Source organism: Leptonychotes weddellii, chromosome 1, assembly GCF_054177405.1.
Source record: "Leptonychotes weddellii isolate Sample4059 chromosome 1, ASM5417740v2, whole genome shotgun sequence".
Taxonomy (NCBI): Eukaryota; Metazoa; Chordata; class Mammalia; order Carnivora; family Phocidae; genus Leptonychotes; species Leptonychotes weddellii.
In genome coordinates, this window is record NC_138369.1 from 147,563,460 (window position 1) to 147,589,826 (window position 26,367).

A 26,367-nucleotide genomic window follows, 5' to 3' on the forward strand; every position below is an offset into this window, starting at 1 on the left:
CCATTGGGGGTGGGAGGACTATAAAGGTGATACAAATAACAGGTTGATAAGATAATAGAATAAATGAAATGGTAGGGGTAAGATTATGAAACATTTTGGAAATGAAATTAATTTTATTCAAGGACTGAATATGAGGAAGGGAGGATTATCTAGAATGATTCCTAAGTCTTGGGATAAGTAACGGGTATAAGTTAGTAGCATCAGTTAATATTGAGAACACAGAAAATAAAATATTTGTTGTGTTTGTTACAGTTATAATTTCATGAGGATAAGATCATTTCACTTTTGGACATGCTAAGTTTGACATACATGGGCATATGTCTATGAATTTTTAACTATAGTGGTATGCATTTAGGGTTCTAGCTCGGACTAGCAATAGAGATTTGGAAGTCATTACAATGCCATTATATTTCCTACTCAAATAGGACTTGTTAGAGAAATGTTTGATTCTAACTCTGGGACATTAAATAGTATAGTATAAACCTGGAACATGTTGTCAATTCAGATAGCAAAGAACTACCAAAGTCCATGTGGGACATGTCTGAAGGACTCGGGAGCCAATAGGAGAGATACCAAAGGCCAAAAACGGAGTATTTTTTTTAGCATAAAAAATAATTGTGAATGATTAAACATTTCAAACATGTAAATTTCTGAGGTCATAATATGATTAAAAGTAATTTGTTTTAATTGCAGTGTGTGAGGGAATGACTTACTGTTTCAAAAACTAGTGATTAATGGGAAATAATCAAGCATTTATTCTTGCTTTTCCTATACAAATTGTACCACTGTATAAATAGTAAACAAAAAAGGTCCTTATTAAAGAAATATACAGGTAAACAAATATAAAAGGAATGATAACATTAAGGAACATTGTTTTGTAACTCCCATTAAACTAATGGAGCAGAGTGTTGATTATCAATACTTGCTAACAGAAAAAAACAAAACAAAACAGAATTAAGCAGACGTTATGTGCTTCCTGGTGGAAGAACATATACCACCTATAATTTTTTTAAAAAAGAATTGAAACCCGAATTGGTTTAAGCCTCTAATTTTAATGGCAATTTACAGGAAATATAGAGGATAAAGGAATAAATTAAACTATGACATTGGGAAACATTGAGCAAAATTCAGACTGTAGGAAACTCTACAAATTGAGTGACCTAGTTTCTTCAACAATTTGGTTTCTAGGAAAAAAAAAAAACATAGAGGATGAGCATATGAATTAAAAGAAAGTAAAAAAAAAAATCTATCTACTAGTCATAATGTATAGAACCTTATTGGATCCTGAATCAAAGTAACTAGAAAATTAGACATTTATGAGGCAATTCGGAAGTTGTCCACTGACTGGATGTTTGAAAGTATGATACTATTATAATTTTTTATAATGATATTATGATTTTCTTTAAAATATATGTTTAGTTTTTTAAACATATGAGCTGAATTATTTATGGGTAAAGTAATATGTCTAAAATTTGCTTCAAAATACTCTGAGAAGAGCAAAAGAGGATGAGTTTATGATTTGATAGTTGTTGAGGTTAGGAAAATGTAGATGGAAGTTCAATATACTATTTTTTCTTTCTTGGTGTATGTTTGAAGTGTCCATGTTAAAAAAATAATAAAAATAATCTTTAGAACACAAAAGATCAAAAAGAACAGTTATACAATTACTAAGTCAAACACAAGTAAAAAAAAGAAAAAGAAAAGAAAAGAACAATATTTAAGAGGTAGTGAACTTGGGCAAGCTTTTTTTTTTTTTTTAAGATTGATTTATTTATTTGAGAGAGAGAAAGAGAGAGTGCTCATGAGCAGGAGAGGCAGAGAGAATCTCAAGTCGACTCCACACTGAGCATGGAACCGCATGCCGGGGCTCAATCTCATGCCCCGAGATCACAACCTGAGCCAAAACTGAGTCAGGTGCTTAACGGACTGTTCCACCCAGGCGCCCCTGGGCAAGTTTTATAACATGAATATGTCTCAGTTCTTACATCCATAAAATGGGAGGTAATGATACTATAAATTTTTTGAGACATAAATGAAATACGATACACAAGGTACCTATAAGCAAAGAGGATCTAATAAGTGTCAGTTCCCTTCTTAGAAAATGTGAATGCCAATTCTGTCTTCCTATATGGGTACATTTTTGTCTCCATCAGTCAAGGAAACGAGATTAAGCATTTTATACAATATATTTATTGTATAAAAATATAAAAGTGGGTATCTAGGAGTAAGAAATTAGGGGAAAATGGCAATATGGCAATTCCTTCTGAAAATCAGTTGGGGATATTTTAACCCTCTGTTGCTTCATGCCACTTTGCTGGGAAGAGCACTACTCATCATAGTAGCTAAGTATTACTCCTTTACCACAACTTATAGTTATTTAAAAACTCATTGTTAGCTCTCTATCCAAGCCATAAAAGTAGAAATGCTTTGGTTTTTGACAAAGCCTGGAGGGAAAAGGAGGAGATGATAGGGAGATGATACAGCTGACTGTAGAAATGAAGAGGGAACTGACACGGAATCAGTAGTTAATATGAAAGGCACATGGAATAATTAATACCAATACCCCAAACTGCTATTGTCTTTTGAGGAACTGATATTTTGACATCTTCCCAAAAGATACTTAGGAGGAGTTAATATTTTAGTGTATCACCATAATAGGCACAAACACACTGTTCATAAACTCTAAAATGCAAGACTATATATATATATGGTGATATATATAGTTTTTTACAAAATCCCTGCCTAACCACCATCTTTGTTAAAGACTGGTAAGGTTGATAAATGCAAATGCTACTATGAAAATAAACAGAGGAAACTTCATTTAAAATGAAGCCAGGGAGCCCTGAAGGGGGAGCTCTCACACACATACGACGTACTGCAACCTGTATGACCAACTTGACTATAACCAACACAGAATCAACTTGACAAAGGAGGGCATTTTTTCACCTAGGAATGGCGTCTCCTGCTTTTACAAAAAGAAGGAAGATCCCTCTCTGCCCCAGCAACAATGAATTACCTAACTGCACTCTTGTTCTTCTCCAATGAACTTTTCCTTGAAAAAGTTCCTTCTAAGACTTAATAAAAGCTGACCTTCCCTTTGCTTCTTCAGACTTTCCTGTGGTTCACCATGGCTTGCATGTCCCAAATTTCAGTTCCTCTACTATTCCCAAATCAACTCATTTTGCTAGTAAAATAACTGGCTCTTTTATTTTTAAGATTGATACTAATGAGATAATAAACCTGAGCCAGTGAATCTCATTGATTATTGCCTTTCATGTATACAGTATCCTTGCATTTACTTATCTATAGTAATAAACAGCAATTGAAATTTCCATCAGAGGGAGAAGCCTTGAAGCAAGAGACTGTAAAAAAATTTTGCTTGTTTTTAAAGTGTTAATTTCTATAACAAAACACATTTGAAAAAGATCATTTTAAAAACAAAGAAAATGGAGTTAAATAAAAACTGGAGAATAGTACCATATGTACATGTTTGAAAAATTTAGCAGCTGGGTGTCACACACACTCATATCCGAATTAAAGTTCATATGTGTCCTGTGAACTGGATTCAAGTCCATCTTTATCCTATAACTGTCATATAAAATCCTTTAAGCTAAAAATTTGTTTCTTATTTCCTCAAGTTTCTGGAAATAATGCAAGCCTCCACCTATATTTTTACCATTGGTCTAGGAATAAGTTGTTTCAGTAAAATTTAAGATTAGTGGTTTGTATCAGCTGACTGTTTTATAGCCAATTGCCAACAGAACTGAGTGATAGCATGGTATATTTACAAGAGCAGAACATCCATGGATCACTCATGAATTAGAACAAGTTACTGTGCAAATAGCCTTTAATATAGTTAAAGTCAATAACCACTGCATATTCACAGTGCAAAAGAGTGATACATAGTATACAGCAAAAATCATGATATTTAGCTGCTTGACATTTTAAAGATATAATCAGATTATTAATGTGACATTTGTAAAACAGAAATGGTTATCATAAAAAGTAAATTATTCAATGAGGAGATGGGAAACTCAAAGAATGTTGTTGTCTGCTAGAATGTAGAGAAAATGGCAGTATACACCGCATGAATTTGCTTCAAATGACATGCCTGTGACAAAGAACAGTATGGCTTTCTAAAGCAGGACAAAAGAAAAATCTCGTGATAGCCATATTTTCAGACTCCATTATTTTTTCTCCTTGTCCTGGAGACAAACTTTGATTTCAATTGCTGTTTATAACTGTGGATGAGTAAATGTAAAAATCATAGTGTATATTTGAATGGCAGTAATTACCCAGTGAGATTACTGGCTCAGGTTTATTATCTTGTTAATATCATGTGCCAGTAATAGTTTGGAAATTCCCCCAGGGCATAAAGTTAGGTCAAGTAGCTCATCAACAGTGTATCATATGGAGTAAGATATCTGGAACTTTCTGTAATACCTGATAGGAATCATGGAATTCCAATTTATTCTGTCAAGGAAGAATTATAGATGCTCATCCTTCAGCTGGAAGATATCCACAAGAGAACTATAAACTATTAATTTAAAAGGATGTATTTCTCTAACCCTTGTATTTATAGGTGCTATGATATCATAATGCTGGGAACCATTATATTTATATGTTTTCTGTAAAGGGATCACTTACAGTAAGACTATTACACTGACTGAAGTATGGTCACTAAAACTGAGACAATCAGGAGAGATCCTTCTATGTGACTAATTGGTTATGTGATGAGGAAATCTCTTTCGGCTATTGATCATTAGTGTGGATTAATTGATATAATGGAGTAAGAAATCGGAAGGAATATTTTCTTAAAGATGTGATCTGTGTCTGCTTTTCTGAGAAACTATCTGACCTCCCATCTGTTCTGACACTTTTACTCATGACAGTATCTTACAGAATTGGCTGAACATATTGACACTCATAATATCAAATGTGAGTCTGCTCTATTCTCCCTGCTTGCAAATATCTGTAATTTGAAAAATGTTTGTTTTTCCATGCATGTAATAAACTATATGCCACACACTGCAGTTTTGAATGATGCTGTCCATATTCAACAGGAAACAGCAGTTTCACATTGCAGAAATGAATAAAAGAAGAATCTACTTGTATAGGAAATCAGATTTCAATGAAATTGTCATTAATATTTATTTTAATGTCATCTAAATCTAAAGAGACATGTTAACATTAGTTTCTGAACATCCTAGGATTGCTTTAAACTACAATTCCAAGGAGTTATTTTGTTTTCATTCAAAAGCTCTCTGATTTCTGCTCAAATGTTTACTGTTTTATTTGAAAATGGTTTCTCATTTTTGCTCCAGATGTTCACAGAGCAAACACAGAACATGGCGGATAAATGAGAGTATACAGCTGTGAGCATAAATTGACTGTTTAATTCACTGACAAGTTGCTCTCATAAGGTCTTCTGATACCTGAAAAGTATAACATCCTTTCTGCGTGGCTCTTACAGCTCACAATATCTTATACCTTCTCCACAATATTTCACTTAAGTTCCTTCCTGTCCAATAAACATAGGCTTTACCTTTTATTTGTAAGAGGTTCTTTTGGCATTCATTATCTACTGTTTTAATAGATTATGTTTTAGGGAAATATTATTAAAGTTTAACACCAAAGAGTCAGAGTCAGAACAAAATTATATATAATCTTTGAAAAATGAAGGAATCTGATAAAATGCTTGTGATGAACTGTGATCAACATATTGAATGCAGTATATATGCACAATATTTGGGTATAATTATATGCATCTATTATATATAATTGACCATATACTCTTATAGTAATAATCTCTTGCCCTAAAATGGTAATTCTTTATACATTCTTCAGTGTAATCAAACAAATGTTTCCTTTAGGGTTTTCTTTTTTCCCCCTAATTCCCTAGTCTTTCCATGTACTTTTCATCGGAGATGTCAGTAGTCCTTTGGGTTCTTAGGAGTGCCATATGGAAACTTGCCCAGAAGGCTGAGAAGTGGTTGCTTTGTCAAATATGGAATTATAAATAAAAAAAATAGTATGACCTACTTATAAATTAACGGAAGAGAACCTACTAAATTGTTTTTTGAAGTATTCACTTTAAGAGTTCATGAATTTACTTTAATAGTAATATTATTGCTCAAAATAATTGTATAGCTCCTTTTAGAACCCATCTTCAATACAAGGTTACTAGATTCATAGAGAAAGTTTTTATTCTACATTCACCATGTTTTTACCCAGTCTCTCCGAATAGTTTGTTGATGATTTTTAAGGAACCTGAACTTTTTTAGTGATTTTCTAAAAAACAATCCTAAGAAAGTTGTTCTTTCAATGACCATATTAATGTGAGGAAGCACATGCATCAGGACAGATGCATGCAATCCATTTTCAGTGATTCCCCAGGTAGTGGATGTTCTAAATAACTTCCTAAGAACCGTGAAGTATGAAAGTCTTATGCCAGGTATAGCTTGTATTCTCTATAGATTTCTTTAAAAAAAGCTTTGGACTAGAAGTAAGATGTGTGTTCCAATTCCTATTTAGTCTAAAAATATAAGAAATATACTTGTTTCGCTCTTTCACAGGGATATTAAAAATAAATATGTAAGGGCACCTGGGTGACTCAGTCGGTTAAGTGTCTGGCTCTTGATTTCGGCTCAGGTCATGATCTCAGGGTTGTGGGATAGAGCCCTGTGTCAGGCTCCGTGATCAGCTGGGAGTCTGCTTGAGATTCTCTCTCCCTCTCCTTTCCCCCTCCACCCCAAATAAATAAGTAAATCTTAAAAAAATAAAAATATATAAATATGTAAACTCATGTCACAGTCAGCCCTTAGGAACTATCATACAATAGGCAGGTTAACTTTTCTTTGGGGTACTCCTGCTTTCCACATCATGGTTTTTTGTTTGTTTTGTTTTCCCCACTATAAGGCAACAGAGTGTTACTACGTACAGGCCTTTATCTCAAGGTAAGTAAAGCATAACATGCCACTAACTTTTTTTTTCTGATTTTAAACTTAATTGTTGAATACTCTCTGAGATTCCATGTATCTTGGAAACTAGATCAGGGAAATATTTTTGAATAGATTGACTTCCGTGTAATATGTCTTCAAACTGATGGTGATAACCATTGCATATACCTTGTGTTCTGCCCTCCTGAAGGAGGATCATTTACATTTTAGGTAAGGTGATAGGAACTGAAGTGGGAAGAATATATATAGGTTTGTCTGTTTTATATGGCAGAGAGGATAGCCTACTATGCAATTTTTTTCCTTTCCTTCATTTTCTCTTTCTTGCTCATTCTTGTCTATCCTTTTTTATTTTTTCTTTTTTTCCCTTAAAGGTTTTAGATGAAGCAAATTTGCAATCTTAGATATTCACTTGGGGAAATGATATAAAGCTAATTAAGGATAGGCTATAATCTTAATCTGTAAATCTTTCTTTGAGCTGAATATAGGTATGGCTGAAGAAAAAAAAATCTAAGATGACTGGAGAAATAGAACAGAGGTCTTACCTACATTGAACATGAATTTATGTAGAGAAGGGACATTTACTCTCCCTTTTTAAGTGAAAATTAATATTATTATTTTTGAAAACCCTAAAAATAAAGTTATCATCTTGATATATATGGAGAAATATAGATTTAGAGATTTGTGTGTGTGTGTGTAGATAGATTTAAATTGTCGAAGAAAGTGGCCTTTTATACATTTACATGATATCATTAATTTATATCAAACTGTGTTTATAGATTTAGGGAAACTCTTTGATTTTAAATAGCATTTAAAGAGGTGTTTTTGTGAAGCATGGACTTCAAATTACCTATATAAAGTCAATGGTAAATAATGGGTGGGTCAGCCCCATTTTTTATCTTTTTTTAAAATTTTTTCTTATTTATTTATTCATGAAAGTCAGAGAGGGAGAGAGAGAGAGGCAGAGGAAGAAGCAGGCTCCCCACCTAGCAGGGAGCCCAATGCGGGACTCGATCCCAGGACCCTAGGATCATAACCTGAGCCGAAGGCAGACGCCTAACCATCTGAGCCACTCAGGCACCCCTCCATTTTTTTTTTATCTTAAATGTATAAGCATGCTATTTAGTTTTTTAAAGAGAAAACTGGTTTGATCCCTAATAGGATTATAATACCTAATAGGATTATAAGCAAATCTTTCATTTTGCTTTTCTCAAGTTTGGTCTTCTGAGGATCTCCAGGTTAAGAGATGTGAAATGATTCTTTTTTCACTTAACTTTTACTGAACAAAACTAACAGAAGATTTTATTGTTTAAGTCTGAAAAATGGTAGATAGAATTAGGTGTCTGATCAGTTTTAGATAAAGTTTTAGTAAAGCACCCTTTCAATGATAGTTTCAAATAACAATACATGTGCTAGACGATCTAGTTACTCATATACCTCTGATAATCTGAAATAATTTTCTCTTCAATACATCTCTCTGCATATTATTATCAGCATATTATTATTGAATAGATGTCCATAATCATATACTTAGTAGATAATAGTACATTTGTATTTATCTAAATCTTCAGTTTGTTCTGATATTATAAAGGTTTTATTTTATCCGAATAACACAATTACAATTTATTTCCAATTGTCAGGCAGTTTTAACAAGCAGTTGTATATATCATCATAGCTTTAATGCACTAGTAGTTTCCCAGAAAAAAACATATATCAGTTGCTCTTGTTATCATATGTATATTTTAGTAAAGGACTTGAAGTAGCTTAAAAAATTACAATTTATTTGTCTACTCTATGTGTAATATCCTCATCCTCCCCCTATTTGACTCACCACAAGAGTTGCAGTGTTTACGGTTACAAAAAATACTTGGGTGAGTCTTTAGAAGTAAAAAATATTGGTAATATTGAGAGAAATGGGGACCCCTCAGAATAAAAAAGGAGAAGGAAAAGTTGGGCAAAGGGAGTATAGAGGAGGAGGGGGAGGAGTAACAAGGGGAAGAAGGAAGAGAAGGAAGGAAAGAAAGAAGGCAGGCAGGCAAGAAAGGAGGAAGGCAAGCCAATGTCTGCTCTTAGAGGGGAAGTTCATTTCAGTCCTTAGCTGGTAGACCACAAGGTCTTCCTTTTTCTACTAGATTATAATGATGTCGTCATTACTCTGATACAGAAGCTACCAATGTTGTAAGTATACAAAATTATTATTAAATGATGGGGAGAGCTCCTTCTCCAAAAAATCCCCAAATGGTATAATTTTTATTAAAATTTTTTTTTGCTATATCCTCAGCTATATTAAATTTACTGTGCTTTACCTTCTTTGCTTCATCAGTATCCCAAGGTTAATATCCCTGAACGAAATGGATGTGGATAGTAGCCACATTGCGGCAGGCTGTACTTTATAGAAAGAAGGATAAAGAAGAGACACAATTTACATTTCTTTTGAGTAGTGTGGACTCTTTTCTCCATAGAGAATCAGTTTAATCAATCATTGGTAATACTAACTCAAAGACTAAAAATGTCCTCAAAAAGTAAATGCTAAAAAAGGTTAGCAAGTCAGGTATGGGCACACTAGGTACTGCTGTAGCCTTGTCCAGAGAGCGCTTACTTCCCAGCAAATGCAACATTCTTCTTCTGTGCAAAAATTTTCAATGTCCTACAATGTGAATTGTTTTAACTCAGGCTGAGTCTACTTTGCTGTATGTCATTTTGTCATTCTTTCTGGCAAGCTAGTGCTTTTTATGTGTATGTAGTCTGTGGAGCCATCCATTTAAAATATTTATGGATGTAGGATCATTTATTTATTTTTTATAAACATTCTAAAACACAGAGCCACAGCCATTATCTGGTACCAACTGTATTTTTAATTCTCAATTTTTCTGAAAATGCAAAATCATGAGTTACCTAAACATTATGGACTGACCTGAGGAAATAAGGTGCATTTCAATTCTGTGGCCCAAGGTTGAATCTCATTGCTTTTATAAGAGATCTTTACGTTTATTTGGTTGTCTGAGGATTAGAGCCTCTGTATAAAATATTTCACAACTAATTTCATTTCTATCTTACAAAAGAAAAATAGGGGGGGGGAAAGTCAAGCCAAAAGGAATAATTTGAGTGTTTCTCCAATTGCCATTAGACCTAAATGCTTGTAAATCATTCTAGATCTCTTATTTACGTTCAATACTTTCCTAGGCAAATATCTATCATTTTATATAAAATTATAAATGAACTTGGCTCTCTGCAGCTCAAAACACTAAAATAGGACCAAATACCTTGCCACTGTTAATTTTAATAAAAATATTAGGTACATGACCAAACTATCAAAATGCATTTTTTTGGACATGAAGGTAAAATCCCAGTTTCCTCTGGGAAATTTTCTGACTTCAAATAAAATCCCAGGCAGAAGTGCATAACAATGTGAGCCCCACTAACCAAATATTTTGAAATACTTCAGTAGTGGGGTTAAAGAGGTAGAGTGAAATGGCAAATGACTTGTATTACAAGTAGATGCAGTTTATATATGTAACAGACCTCTAGTTATACAAATACCTTATAAACCACTACAGCTGTCACATCAGGGACTTCTATTTTTCTTTTTTGGTTCACATTATTAATTATGAATGAAATGAATGTGCAAAGCCCATATTCCATAAGTCATTAGTTTTAGCCACATGGTCAGAGGAGAGTTAACAATCACAGTAGGTTTTAGAAATTTTATATATAGGAATATGGTGGAACAATTTATCATTGAAGAGGATTCACAGTTTCTTTTTATTTGAGGCAGGGAGAGGGTAAGATTTAATAATTATCATTAGAATTATGAATCATTTATAAAAATTTGAATTTTAATGACTGCAAATACCACATTCATCATTCAGGTTGGAAATATTTTGTTATTCAATTATTAAACATGTTATGCAGTATTGCATTCAAAATGAGAAATTATCCTGTGTGAACTATTATGCAAGGATATTTGTCCATATATGTTTATTTATGCTAGATTATGCACTGTCTTGCACTTTATTTTCTCAAAATATAAGAATTAATATGAAATGTTTCACATTATGAAAATTCCTTCTGGTTATCCAACATCTGCAGAGTTCTTGTCAGTATATCCACTTCATAAGGATACAATTTAATCATAACTCTTTTTTTTTAAATTGCCTGTCATTTCAGATTCATATGCTCTACAATGGAGATCCCTACATTGAAGGGTCATAATACTGAGTTCTGGCAGAATTATGGAGATATGCTTCAAAGTTATGCATTATTTATCTCATAGCATTGACTCAGTGATGACCTGGCCTTGAATTTATATATTTAAATATGAGATTTTATTGAGTATCAATTTACCCATGGTAGACAAAATAATGCCCCTTAAAGATGTCCATGTCATAATTCCAGAAAGCTATGAATATGTTACTTTGAGTGGCAAAAGAAACTTTATAGATGTGATTAAGAATCTTGAGATGAGAAAACTACCCTGGATTATCCAGATGGGCCTGATGTAATCAAAAAGATCCTTATGAAAGAGTCAGGAAGGTTAGAGTTAAAGCAGGAGATATGATGATAGAAGCAAAGATTGGAGTGGTGCCATTTCTGGAAGGGACCATGAACCCAGGAATACAAACAAATTCTAGAAGCTAGACAAGCAAGGATGGAATCTTCCTTAGAGGCTCCAGAAGGAACAAAGCCCTGCCAGCATGATTTTATTTATTTATTTATTTATTTATTTATTTATTTATTTATTTATTTATTTATTTTTAAAGATTTTATTTATTTATTTGACAGAGAGAGACACAGCGAGAGAGGGAACACAAGCAGGGGGAGTGGGAGAGGGAGAAGCAGGCTCCCCGCAGAGCAGGGAGCCTGATGTGGGACTCGATCCCAGGATCCTGGGATCATGACCTGAGCTGAAGGCAATCACTTAACCAACTGAGCCACCCAGGCACCCTGCCAGCATGATTTTAGCCAGTAGGACCCATTTCTGACCATCAGAAGTATAAGATAATAAATCTGTATTATTGAAGAAACTAAGTTTGGGGTAAATTTATGATAGTAGCAATAGAAAATGAATATACCCAGATTCCAAAAATAATTTTCTGTCTTCCCATTTTCAAATTAAAAATATTTAATTTTTTTAAATTTAAAGATAATAATTAAAAACATTTGCAGTTTTATATCATCCAGACAAGAAATAAAATACAAGTAACTCTGCACATGGTGTTCAGTGTTATACTTCCACATTCTAAGATATTTATTTATTTATTTATTTATTTATTTTTTAAATATTTTATTTATTTATTTGAGAGAGCGAGAATGAGAGAGAGTACATGAGAGGGGGGAGGGTCAGAGGGAGAAGCAGGCTCCTCGCCGAGCAGGGAGCCCGATGCGGGACTCGATCCCGGGACTCCAGGATCATGACCTGAGCCGAAGGCAGTCGCTTAACCGACTGAGCCACTCAGGCGCCCCATTCTAAGATATTTATGCATAGGAAAGAATACTTGCTGGCCCAGGCTTTTCCTGTAGCTCCACCACATCTTTGTTTTCTTAACTATTACACTTTTATAATATTATGTATGCCTTTTCAGTTACTTACAGGAATTCATAAAATTTAACATCAGTTCAGGCAAATAACTGGTAATGAGAAGATTTTTTTTTTTTTAACTTTATATCATTTACATTGATCCCTTGCCATTGTGAAAGGAAAAGAGTATCAGGGTAAAAATGATAAAATATGGGTTTCCTTTTCTTTCAATCCCCCTGGGAACTCTGCAAAAATTGACAAAACCATTTCCCTTATATTTTAAAATTTAATTTTAATTTAATTTAATAATTTAATTTATTTTTTATGGGTGAAGGGGCAGAGGGACAGGGAGAGAGAGAATCTTAAGCAGGCTCCATGCCCGGCCTGGAGCCCAGTGCGACGCTCCATCACACCACCCTGAAATCATGGCCTGAGCGGACATCAAGAGTTGGATGCTAAACTGACTGAGCCACCCAGAGAACCTGCTCCTTTAATGTAATTTTAGATTCACATATACTCGTAGGAAATAATACAGAGTAACCAGGCATAACCATTCCCAAATTGTAAAGGCTTGTCAAAGAATTGACATTGGTACAGTCCATCAGTCTTACTAAGATTTCACCAGTTTTATATGAACCGTTTGTATGTGTGCATTTAGTTCTGCATAATTTTATCACATTTGTAGATTTGTTGACCACCACTGCAGTCAAGATGCAGAAAGGTTCTATTACAAAGATCCTTCTTGCTACATTTTTACAGCCACTGTTACCATTCTCCCCTCACCTCATAAGCCCACCACCAAGTTTTATAACACCCAAGCTGCTCAGCAACCTGTTGAACAATATGTTAAGTATCGCTGTACCTTTTTTATACCTATGTAATGTGGGCTGGTAATAAACAGTTAGAAAATAGTCTGAATAGCCCTGGTCCCAGTACATTCTCTTATCTAATCTAATTCCCTTCAAGCCCTGTAGCAAAGCAACAGCTAAAGACATGTGATATAATTAAAGAATGTGCACATGTTAAACCTAAGAACCTCTCCAAGCATCATGGAGTTCTTTAACAGAAATTTTAGTGTTCCCATGTGCATAATCACTGGCATCCCCAGAGGGTTTTCAATTACTCTCTTGGGACCTGAGCTATATCAAAGTGGTAGGTCACTAGACACTTTGACATAGAGCAGATTTGGGGAGCCTTAAGACTGGGGAGCCATGGTAGGGCTGTGGACTTATACAGTGAATATAATATAATTTTCTGGGGTTGTGGATAAATAGATACCTTTGAAATTACATGATGAAAATGTACATCCCTACGTGTGAAGATACAGAAAATCTGAATATATGAGGATTATCCTAAATCACTTACATAAGTAAAAAGACACCTAGTCAAAAAATTGAGGGGAAAAAAAAACTGAGAAACCTGAAGCTAGCTTAAGAACATCCAGATGGATCAGCTGTCCAACAAATCAGTAGAGCTTGGCTGTCAGTGACTGCTTTGATGGTATTCAACCGAGGAGTAGATTTCTTAGAGGTGTCAAATTTAAGAAAGCCCAAACCAACATATCTAGAGAGATTAAATCCATTACTACTCCTTGAGTCTTTCACACTTTGTGCTGTATGACAGAAGATTAAATTGCAAAAGCAGGTTTAGTTTTATAAAAATGGTGCTGTTTTCTTTCTTTCTAATTTTCTGGTCATAGAAACTTACATTGAATTCTATTTTTGTCTTTTATTTTTTAGTATAAAAACTGAATAGATTATGAGTAATTACTATTATGATTGTGGAAATATAAGTATCTGTTATCATTTCTAGTAATGATTTTAGAATAGATACAGAGGTAAAAATGAAGCTGATACATTCCTCAAATGCAAGGCTAAATGCAATAATGAATGTGAACACTGTGACAGAATAGTCAAATGACTCTTATCCCTCTGCAGGGGACAGGTCCTATAGACAATAGGAGGTTAGTTCTAAGAGTGGGCATCAATTGCAAATATTTGATCATATTTCTTGGATGCATTTGATAATATTGCATTTAGAAGATTATTTTGATGGATAATTTGATGCAATCCTGAATTCTTTAATTTAGATATTTAAAAAATATATATATGGGTATATATAAATATGGGGTTTGCTTTATCCATACAACTATTTGAGTCTAACAAAATTTATCTTAACCAATTAATTCTTCATAATCTGATGAATTGTAACTTTATATCCTAACAGTAAATCAAGAAATCTTTAAATAGAGAAACTGCTAAAGAGTTTCATTCTTCTAATACTGGTTTTCCTGTCTACAATTTATCAAAATGTTTATTTCAGAATTATCAATTTTCTAGGGATACCTGGTGGCTCAGTTGGTTAAGTGTCTGACTCTTGATTTGGGGGGCTCAGGTCATGATCTCAGGGTTGTAAGATTGAACCTTGTGTGTGGTTCACACTTGGCAAGGAGTCTGCTTGAAATTCTCTACTCAACAGGGAGTCTGCTTGAAATTCTCTCTCCCCCTCTCCCTCTGCCCCTCCTCCTGATCCCGTGCTCTGTCTCTAAAACAAAGGAATCTTAAAAAAAAAGAATTATCAATTTTCTATCTACAATATGGTGAATTTAATGATATAATACACACATGTGTATATATATTATATAGTTGTAAAACTAATTTTTACTTTTATTACTATTTTGTTGTATTTTTTGGTATATGAGATTAAAATGAAGTAGAGAAAAAAATGAAGATAGTGAAATGAAGATAAAATATGACATTAAAAATAGAGCTACCTTACTGATGAATCACAGACCTGTACCTCTGAAACAAATAATACATGTTTAAAAAAAAAAAAGATAGTAGGAAGGGAAAAATGAAGGGGGGAAATCAGAGGGGGAGACGAACCATGAGAGACTATGGACTCTGAGAAACAAACTGAGGGTTCTAGAGGGGAGGGGGGTGGGGGATGGGTTAGCCTGGTGATGGGTATTAAAGAGGGTATGTATTGAATGGAGCACGGTGTTATACGCAAACAATGAATCATGGAACACTGTATCAAAAACTAATGATGTATGTTGATTAACATAACATAATAAAATAAAATTTAAAAAAAAATAGAGCTACCCTATGACCCAACAATTGCAGTACTAGGTATTTACCCCAAAGATACAGATGTAGTGAGAAGAAGGGGCACATGTACCCCAGTGTTCATAGCAGCAATGTCCACAATAACTAAACTGTGGAAGGAGCCGAGATGCCTTTCAACAGATGAATGAATAAAGATGGGTTCATATATACAATGGAATATTACTCAGCCATCAGAAAGGATGAATACCCACCATGTCACTGACATGGACGGAACCAGAGGGGATCATGCTAAGCCAAATAAGTCAAGCAGAGAAAGACATAAAGAACATAAGGAATAGCATGGAGGACCATAGGGGAAGGGAGGGAAAACTGAAGTGGAGGAAATCAGTGAAGGAGACAAACCATAAGAGACTCTGGACTCCGGGAAACAAACTGAGGGTTTCAGAGGAAAGAGGGGGTGAGGAAATGGGGTAGCTGGGTGATGGGTATTAAGGAGGGCACATGTTGTGATGAGCACTGGGTGTTATACTCAACTAATGAATCGTTGAACACTACATCAAAAGCTAATGATGTACTATATGTTGGCTAACTGAACATAGAAAAAATATGCAAAATTATAGAAATTGTAGTGTTCTTTTCCAGATAAATACATTTTTATTATAAATTCATATATTATTTCTAACTTTATTAAGATATTTATAAACTTTATATATGTACATCTATATTTATTTTCACATCTTTCATCCTTTTATCTTTTAATTATTTTCTGCCTTTATAATTGATGCCTTTGATATGTGTTTTCATTTACTGACTAGTGAACTTTCTCATTAACCTGTAAAGGTGTTTTCTTGACTGTGTTGCCCTCTTTAAGTAATACGCTAAAGATATTTCTGACTCATCTGTTAATATTATCTACCAAATTAAAAACAATTTCTAACTTCCCAAACATGTATTATTCTCTGTCCAAATCCTAAACTTTAGTAGGCATTTTAATATCAAATCACTTTAAAATTATCTTAATTTACATTTCTGAAGTCAATATAAATAGAACTGTAAAACACTAGAGTAGGAAATATTTTTATTTTTTTAATTTATTTTTTATTTTTTAAAAATTTTATTTATTTATTTGACAGAGAGAGAAACACAGCGAGAAAGGGAACATAAGGAGGGGCAGAGGGAGAGGGAGAAGCAGGCTTCCCGCAGAGCAGGGAGCCCGATGCGGGGCTCAATCCCAAGACCCTGGGATCATGACCTGAACCAAAGGCAGACGCTTAACGACTGAGCCACTAGAGTAGGAAATATTTTTAAAGTTTGTGTGGAGAGTAGAGAACTCTTCTCCAATCTCAGAAAGCATTTAAAATAGTGATCAGTTTAAAGACAAAAAAGAAGCAAGTGCTCAAATGTAGTGGAAAGCTTAACAGAATAGGCGTAATAGAAAAGAATAGTTAATTCAGCCTATCTAACTATTTTGGCTATATCCACTAGAGGAGATTAATTCTTCAGAGGATTTTAAAAATTATTACTACTTTCAAAACAGCTAATTATCCCTGCTTGATACAAGTTTAATAATAGAATATAGCACAACCTTATTTTAGTCATTTAGATAGTAGAATCGATCAGAGAATTCCAAAATACTTATTCTGGTTCCCATTGATGGGTTGGGTATTTAAAGTGACTATGCAAAGTTCACTATAATCATTTTCAATTTAGGAGTTTCTCCTTTTCATTCTTTTAGATTTTATATTATGCCTTCCTTATTGAACTCATGTTTAAAACTTCCACATCTCAGAAGCACATTTCTGAATCATCTTAAATACCTGAAGTGACCCTAATTACAGATATAGAATATGGACATTTCTAAATAAATAGATTGTAAGATTCTTTAATGTTTCCAATAACATTTCTAGTGTATGGAAGAGAGTTGAAACATGACAACAAATATAGGAAAATATTTGATGTAATATACCTAATATTTTGTTAAGGAAATAATCAAGAAGTTTATGGTCTCTAATGAGGCCTAACAGGCCCTTCAGAGTTAGGTTCCAATAGTGTCTCTCAATGGAACTTAACATTTTGGTCAGGATAGGTTTTCATTTTGTCAGTCTATACCGCATGTGGGAAGGTGTGCAACGTTCCCTGATTCAGAAAACAAATGCAATAGCATCCCCCAATCAAATGACAGCTATAAGTTGCTCTTGCATATATATGAATTTCTCTGGGGGGGGTGGGGTTTAAACCTGATTGAAAATCACCGGAAAGGAAGGGGCATACATATCTTCTACTCCTCAAAGTTTCAAAGATGAATAATACTCCCTGTATTATCTCACTCATCCCTTCCTAATGAAAAGGGCTTGGAGAAGGAACTGATCATGTACTACTCAGTCTCTTGATTTCTTTCTTTTGGAGTATATTGTCCTTGCTAAGCCAACTTCTCCATTTCTATGAGTAGTAAGCTTTTAGGGGGAAGGCTCAAGGCCAGCAAAAGGTTTCATCTGAGACTGGGAGAGTAAATTTACTTCTGGGGACAAATGCCAGGACAAATGGCTACATATTTATGTTACTTTAATTTTCATCTCTCTGGCTATGATTCCTCATTTAATTTCAAATTTGGGTGGGGAGAGAAGTGAGTTAGTAATTTGGACCCTCAAGTCTGAGCAAGGCTGAGAACTTGGCTATCAGAAATCCACCTGAGAACACTATGTGTCCATTCTGTAGGAGGGTATAAGCTTATGCCATATCTTTAGCTTTGCGAGCACATAGGACACACACACTAATCTTAACCCAGGGACCACAGATTTCATGTCTTTGGCTCTTAAATTCCTAAAGGCATTTATTGATTTTGGTTCTTAATAACCAAAAAAAAAAAAAAAAGCTGGAAATGTGACTTCTGAATAAATGGAGTATTTTATAATAGTCAATTGATAATTATGTGAAGTAGATAATGGTTAACTATAGTAAGAAATAATTTTAGTAACCTATCTGGGGATAATGTGAATTTATAAGGAATCAAGAAAAATTTAGAAGTTGCTTAGGCTTTACTATACATGTCACATTTAGAGGTATCAAAATGTAATCTCATTTTGTCCCATTTTTTATTTTTAAAGTTATTAGTAAAACTACCACTTATGTGTTTATAGATAAAACACATTACAATATCTGTCCTTTCCTCTCAGTATCTTCTTGCATTTATTTATATACAGTTCTCAAAATTTAGTCAGCTGGTTTCAATGATCCCACTTTGTTCAAGCTTTTATCATGTCCAATCTGAGTAATCTGCATTCAACCTCTCCACTCTCCATTCCACCATATGTACTTCTTGAGTTGTCTTCTAAAATATAAAGCTAATAATGTCACTCCATGCTTGGATAAAGTTCATACCTCCTAATTACCTATAAAGTGATACTGAAACTCTTTCTTTATAAACTGGCCTGTTATCATCTCTGGAGCCTATCCTCCCCTTATTTCACAACTGCTGTCTTTGGCTCTAGCAATTCAGAACTGATGGTCATTGATTGTACCCCCCTTCCACTCCATTGCACATGTTCATTGGTCTACATTGAATATCTGCTCTTTCAGAACTGCCTGGGAAGGTCTTGATGTTACCACTTAAGCATTCCTTTCTTTTTGAAGCATTCCCTGGCCTTCCCCAGGTGAGCTTTAAAATCCCAGTGTTGTGTACTTCTGCTGTTTCTTATTGTAGGTTCTGTGCCATATTTTAATCACATACACGAACCATGAAACCTTGAAGTCATTGACACCATTTTAATTGTTTTTTTTTTCTTTATGTCACAAAATTTGTAAAAAAAGGAACCAAAGACAGAGAAAGAAGAGAAAGCTGGAAAATTCTGCATGGTCAGAATAATACAAAGTAAATGAGCATCTTCTTGTAGAAAGTGAATTGGGGTTTTTGCAGAAAGAAACATCATCTCATGTACTTCGCATCCTTCTATGTATTCACTCCATTCCATTCCATTCCATTCCATTCATTAATTTGCTTCTTTGTTCAACAGTACTCTGTGCCAGTCCCAGAAAAAGAGATGTTGACAGAAATAGAACTGTGTTGCTGTTCTCTATGGAGAGAATTGTTAGTGACGCTATTTTATACATAGTGATTTAACTGTGACGATGACCAGAACTTATAATTGGACAGTATTGATTTAATTTCTTATGTTATATTTTAGGGATGCATTTAGGAACACATCCCAAAAACAATATAAAAAAAAATACTTGAGATCCTGACATGACATATTGAATATTCAAGGACCACAGAATTTTGGAAGTAATTAGTATGTTCTAAGAGTGAGAGATACACAAGTTAGAGTAAGGCACAATTTATGATTATAAAAATACTTTGCAGTCTAGGTAAACTTGTAAAAAAATAAAGCATAAAATGAGAGAAAAATAAGATAGATATTTGTAATGTTTTGTTGTCATATGCATGTCCTGATAAGCACTGGCACAATCAGACTTCTGTTTTAGAAAGATAGATCTGCCAGTAATGTGGAGACTGCACATCAGAAACACAAGGCTAAAGGGCTAGAGGCTCATCACACTTATTGAACACAACCAGCATTTTGTTGATTTGTATCAAAATCAATGATAAGCCAAACTTTGAAGTCCTCCTTATGGATCAAAAGTCTTTGAAACCCATGTAACATTTTTATCTCTCCTCTGATTGATGATTTTAGAAAGGAAAACACATAAATGGTATGTTAGATGATATCATAAATAAGATTGGATTCCATGGATTCTGATATTAAAAAAGTGAGCTCCTTATAAATTATGGATTATGTAGTGTGAAGATTAGGAACATTTATTTGAGTAGAAAGGTAAGACATACCCAGATCAAAAAAAACTTTAATGGATACTATATGCATGCCATAAAAGAAAGACAATGATTTTTAGTAGTAAAAATAAGAAAATAGGAACCAGGAATATTACTTGTGAATGTTGAAGAGAAGTGCAAATTTTAAAGTGAGAAGGTGAGTAGAATTTCGTAGGTATCACCTAGATCTAGGATAATGGTGTTTCTGAATAGGATACAGCATTAAAGAACATCTTCAAAGAAACAAATCTATGTTTGAGTCACATAAATATCATGTGCCTCAATGTCATGTGACATGCTTAATATAAGTGCATTGCAGGAAGCATATGGATTCATGTAAAATTAAGATTTAGCAGAATTATTTCAAAAGAGTACTATAGTTTCTGTTCTGAAATAATATCTTAGCTTTTATTTTAGGGGAAATTCTAGAAAAATAGAAGGAGAAAAGCCAAGAGAGCTTGGAAGGAACAAATAATACATTATATGTTAAAAAAAAAAAAAAAGAAGATAGTAGGAAGGGAAAAATGAAGGGGGGAAATTGGAGGGGGAGACGAACCATGAGAGACTATGGACTCTGTGAAACAAACTGAGGGTTCTAGAGGGGAGGGGGTGGGGGGATGGGTTAGCCTGGTGATGGGTATTAAAGAGGGTACATATTGAATGGAGCACAGGGTGTTACACGCAAACAATGAATCATGGAACACTACATCAAAAACTAATGATGTAACGTATGGTGATTAACATAACATAATAAAAAAAAAAAAAGTGGGAGCCTAAATGGGAAAGTGCAAGGGTTTTTCACAAAAGTTTTGAGGAAATTTTGTTAATGAAAACAAAGGATTGGTAGCTTTATTTGATTTGTTGCTTAATCAATTTGATATTTTGCCAGAATCCAAGATTAAATAATGGCTCTATTTTATTGATAGTATGCTTAATGAGTTAATCATATCCTTTGAAATTACACTAAAATATACACTTTGAAAATATACTAAAGTCAGTCATATTGATGAGAAATATATCCTGAATCATCAAAAATGTAGTTTTTACTTTTATGCTACAGTTTTCAATGCAATGAGTAAGAGAAAGATGTCATGCGGATATTTGGACACAGGAAATAAATTCATGGACTTAATAAAAAAAAAGAACAAAACAATTCAGGAAAAGGATTGTATACAATTACCTTGAAATTTATTTAAAAAGTATATTCCTAGGATTATTCAAAATAAAAATGTAAATTAGTCGATAGAATATAATTTGGGAGTATTTTTATATTTCTATTGCACTACATAAAGGAATGTCCTAATTTATATAAGAAGATTTTGAAAAAAGTAGTCTATAGGGATATACATTATGTACACCTGTGCCAAGGGAGGGTAAACTTCAATTGAGTATCTCACTTCTTATTGGAAGAGACACTTATATTATCAATATTTATATACTTTCTGCCTCTTTCTTTAGAATATAATTTAAATGATCTATCATAAGCAATTTTTCTCAAAGCTTATGAATGTAAGCCCTGGTGTGTGACTAATTTGAAAATTATCCCAGGTTTTATTTTTCTCTCCTGATATTTTAAGATGAAATTCAATAAAGTCTTAAATTAAAAAATCTAAAAGAAAACAGAAAAGAGAATTTAATAACATTAACTATGTATACTCAAGGAGATTGAAAAAACTCAAAGGAGAAAATTAAAATGAAATCAGAGATGAAAAAAATATAAATGTGTCGCAGTATCAAATGAAGAGTCAACTGAGGAAATATGTTTAAAATCAGATAAAGAAATTAGAGAAAACTTAAAAAATATATAAAAAACAAAAAGTATAATATGAAAAAATTTTAAAAAATGTCTATAGAGAAGAAAGAATATAAAACAAAATTTGAGAATACTTTTTGAATTTATGTAGAAATTCAACTTGACTTTTCCCTTACTTCCCTTCAGTACAGTCCTATAACCTTTTCTCTCACTGAAATAAACCATTACTGCCAACTGGAGTTACCTATTTAATCTGTGTTTGATACATTTTTCCTATCAGATATATATGTAAAACTTACAAAGTATTATCACTGTTTAAAATTTATGTAAATAACAAATTGTATGCATTGTTCTTCAATACCCTTTTCCCATTCAACACTGAGTTTAAAAATATATCTTCTTTGATACATAAAAATGCAATCTATTTAAAAATAGTGCATTCATTTTAACTGTCATGTAATAAGTATTCCATTATGTCAATATATATATTCAGTTTTATATTCTAAGATTGATTCTGATATTAATACACATGCACATTTCCTGTGTGCATATGAAAATGTCTCCCTTACAAACATAGTGATTTGAAGGGGCACATGCACCCCAATGTTTATAGCAGCAATGTGCACAATAGCCAAAATATGGAAAGAGCCCAGATGTCCATTGACAGATAAGTGATAAAGAAGATGTGGTACACACACACACACACACACACACACACACACACTGGAATATTACCCAGCCATCAAAAAGAATGAAATCTTGCCATTTTCAATGATGTGGATGGAACTAGAGGGTATTATGCTAAGCAAAATAAATCAGAGAAAGACAAATACCATATGATTTCACTCATAGGTGGAATTCAAGAAGCAAAACAGATGAACATCGGGGAAGGGAAGGAAAAATAAAATAAGATCAAAACAGAGAGGGAGGCAAACCATAAGAGACACTTAACTCTAGGAAACATACTGAGGGTTGCTGGAGGGAAGGGGGGGATGGGATAATTGGGTGATGTGTATTAGGGAGGACACTTGATTTAATGATCCCTGGGCATTATATGCAACTGATGAATCACTAAATTTTACCCCTGAAACTAATAATACAGTATATATTAACTAAATTGCATTTAAATAAAAATGAATATATAAAAAAAAGAAAATGTCTTCCTAGAAATAGAATTGCTGGATAAATATTTTTTAAAGACTTATTTATTTTAGGAATGCCTGAGTGGCTCAGTCAGATAAGTCGCTGCCTTTGGCTCAGGTCATGATCCCTGGGTCCTGGGATCGAGTCCGGCATCTGGATCTTTGCTTAGCGGAGAGCCTGCTTCTCCCTCTGCCTGTCACTCTCCCTGCTTGTGCTTTCTCTCTCTCTCACAAATGAATAAATAAAGTCTATAAAAAATATATTTATTTATTTATTTTAGAGAGAGAGAGAGAAAGAGAGAGTGGGAGGAGGGACAGAGGGAGAGAGAGAGAATCCTTAAGCAGGCTCCCCACTGAGCGCAGAGCTGGATGCAGGGCTCTATCACAGAACCCTGAGATCATGACCTAAGCTGAAATGAAGAGTCAGCCATGTAACTGTAACCGACTGAACCATCCAGGTGACCTTAAATATATTTTAAATTTATATATTATTTTTAATTTGGCAAAAGAGTTTTCCAAAATAATTCTAAAAGTTTATAATATTACTACAGGTGTATGCAAGGCCCAATTTCCTTCAATATTTCTAGATAATTGCTATGAGAAATTTAATTTTTGCCTCTCTTTTTAGGTGTGCAGTAACTTATTTTAATCTGCATCTCCTTATTAGTCAGATTGAACATATTTTCATATATGTATTGCTCAGAAATAGGTACTCTTCAATAAAATGCTTATTTACTCTTTTCCTCTTGGTATTCTGGTTTTTACCATTTTCTCTGTTTTAGGGTTACAAATACCTTCTACTCTATTACGTGTCTTTTAATTGTGTTTATAGAGCTTTTTTTTGTTTCTAAATGTTTAGTCTCTTTCTAGATGTTCTTTTCTGTTATGTTCTATTGATCTATATATCTATTTCTATACTAGTGACCATTATTTTTTAATTTGTATAGTTTTACAAACATGGTTACATATGATAAGAACAGTTTGCCTCTCTTGCTCTTCTTTCCTTAAGAATTATACCTTTACACTTGTATATTAACTTACAATAGTTTCTTGATTTCTATGGAAAATACTGATGATTATATTGAAATTAAAGTGGCTTTTATCATGGCAGTAAAGCACTATTACATTTTATAATATCGTACTTTCTTATATGCATGTCTAGTATCTCTCAATATTTAGGTCTTCTTTTATGTCTATGGGCAATATTTTTTACCATATTCAAAAGTTTCTGACAGATTTCTTTTTTTTAAATATTTTATTTATTTATTTGACAGAGAGAGAGAGAGAGAGACAGCAAGAGAGGGAATACAAGCAGGGGGACTGGGAGAGGGAGAAGCAGGCTTCCCACGGAGCAAGGAGCCTGATGTGGGACTCGATGTGGGACTCGATCCCAGGACCCTGGGACCATGCCCTGAGCCAAAGGCAGACGCTTAACGACTGAGCCACCCAGATGCCCCAGATTTCTTTAATTTATTCCAACTGAGCCACCCAGGCATCCCTTTAGTTTATTCCAAGAAACTCTGAAAGGTTGGTTTCTGGCTATTATTAATGGTATCCTTTGAAAATATTCCATTTTCCATGTTCTTTTTTTTTCTTTGTAAAGAAATTTTACTGAGTAGTTTGAACAGTTCTTGCCTTCTTTTTGTCATACTAGTTCTTTTTATACAAATGATACTAATTTTTGTGCTTTCAACTTATATTCAGCAATTTTGCTTAATGTTTTAATATTACAAATAGATTTTGTTTGATTTCCTGAGAGGACATTGTAAGAGACAATTTGCTCCTTAGAAAATTATATTCTTTGCAAATAAGACAACTTTGGGTTTCCCCCCCAATTTATATAGCTCTTATTTTGTAGACATCTTGCATTGTCTATAGCATCTAGTGTTACGTGATTGTGATGTGAGAGGTTTCTTGATTTGTTCCTGGAATTACTGACAATGTCCTTAAATCTTCACTTTAAGTGTTATGTCTGCAAGAGTTTTTGGTAGATATGCTTTATGAGGCTAACCATTTTTCTTCTAATCTTATTTTGCTAAAGGATTTGCTTTTTAAAATTATGAATAAATGTTGGATTTTATAGATTTATTCTTCCACAGTTGTTGAGATAACCACTTCAATTTTTGTCCCTCAATCTGTCTTTGTGATAGCCAATATTTGTTGATAACTTTTTCCCTCATTTCCATTTGGTCATAAAGTTTTCAAATACACGATGGACTCAATTTGTTAATACAGTTGACCATTGAACAACATGGGTTTGAACTGCAAGGATCCACTTTTATATGCAAATTTTTTTTTGGATAAATACAGTACAGTACTTAAATGTATTTTTTCTTCTCTCTGATTTTCTTAATAACGTTTCCTTTTCTCTAGCCTACTTTATTGTAAGAATACAGTATATAATACATATACTGCAAAACGTGTATTCTTTGACAGTTTCTGTTACATTAGTAAGCCTTCCGGTCAACAGTAGGCTATTAGTAGTTAAGTTCCTGGGGAGTCAAAAGTTATATGAGGATTTTCTACTGTGTGTCGGGGGGTTGGCACCCCTAATATACTAGAATCAGTTGTTCTAGCATCAACTGATTCTTCAGAAAGATTTTTAAATCCAGGATCATAAATAAGATTGGCATTTTTTTTTTTTTTTTCATTTTATCCTTGGTTTAGAATCATAGCTTTGCTCCTGTCACCTATTTGTTTCCCATGGCTGCCATAAAGCATTACCACAGTCGGGGTGGCTTAAAACAACAGAAATTTATTCCATTACACTTCTGGAGGTTAAAATCTAGAATCAAAGTGTGAGCAGAGACATGTTTCCTCTGAAGAATCTAGGGGAAAATCCTTCTACTTTCTTCCTAGCTTCTGGTGTTTGCTGGCAATCTTATGCTCACGGTTTGTAGCTGCATCACTCCAATCTCTGCCTCTGTCACCCTATCGCCTTCTTCCCTCTGTATGTCTATTCTGGCTCTGTGCCTGAATGTCCCTCTCCTTTTATAAAGACACTAATCATTGAATTAGGGCCCATCCTAATCCAGTATGACTTAGTCTTACCTAATTAAATCTGCAAGGACCCTGTTTCCAAATAGGTCCACATTCTAAGGTTCC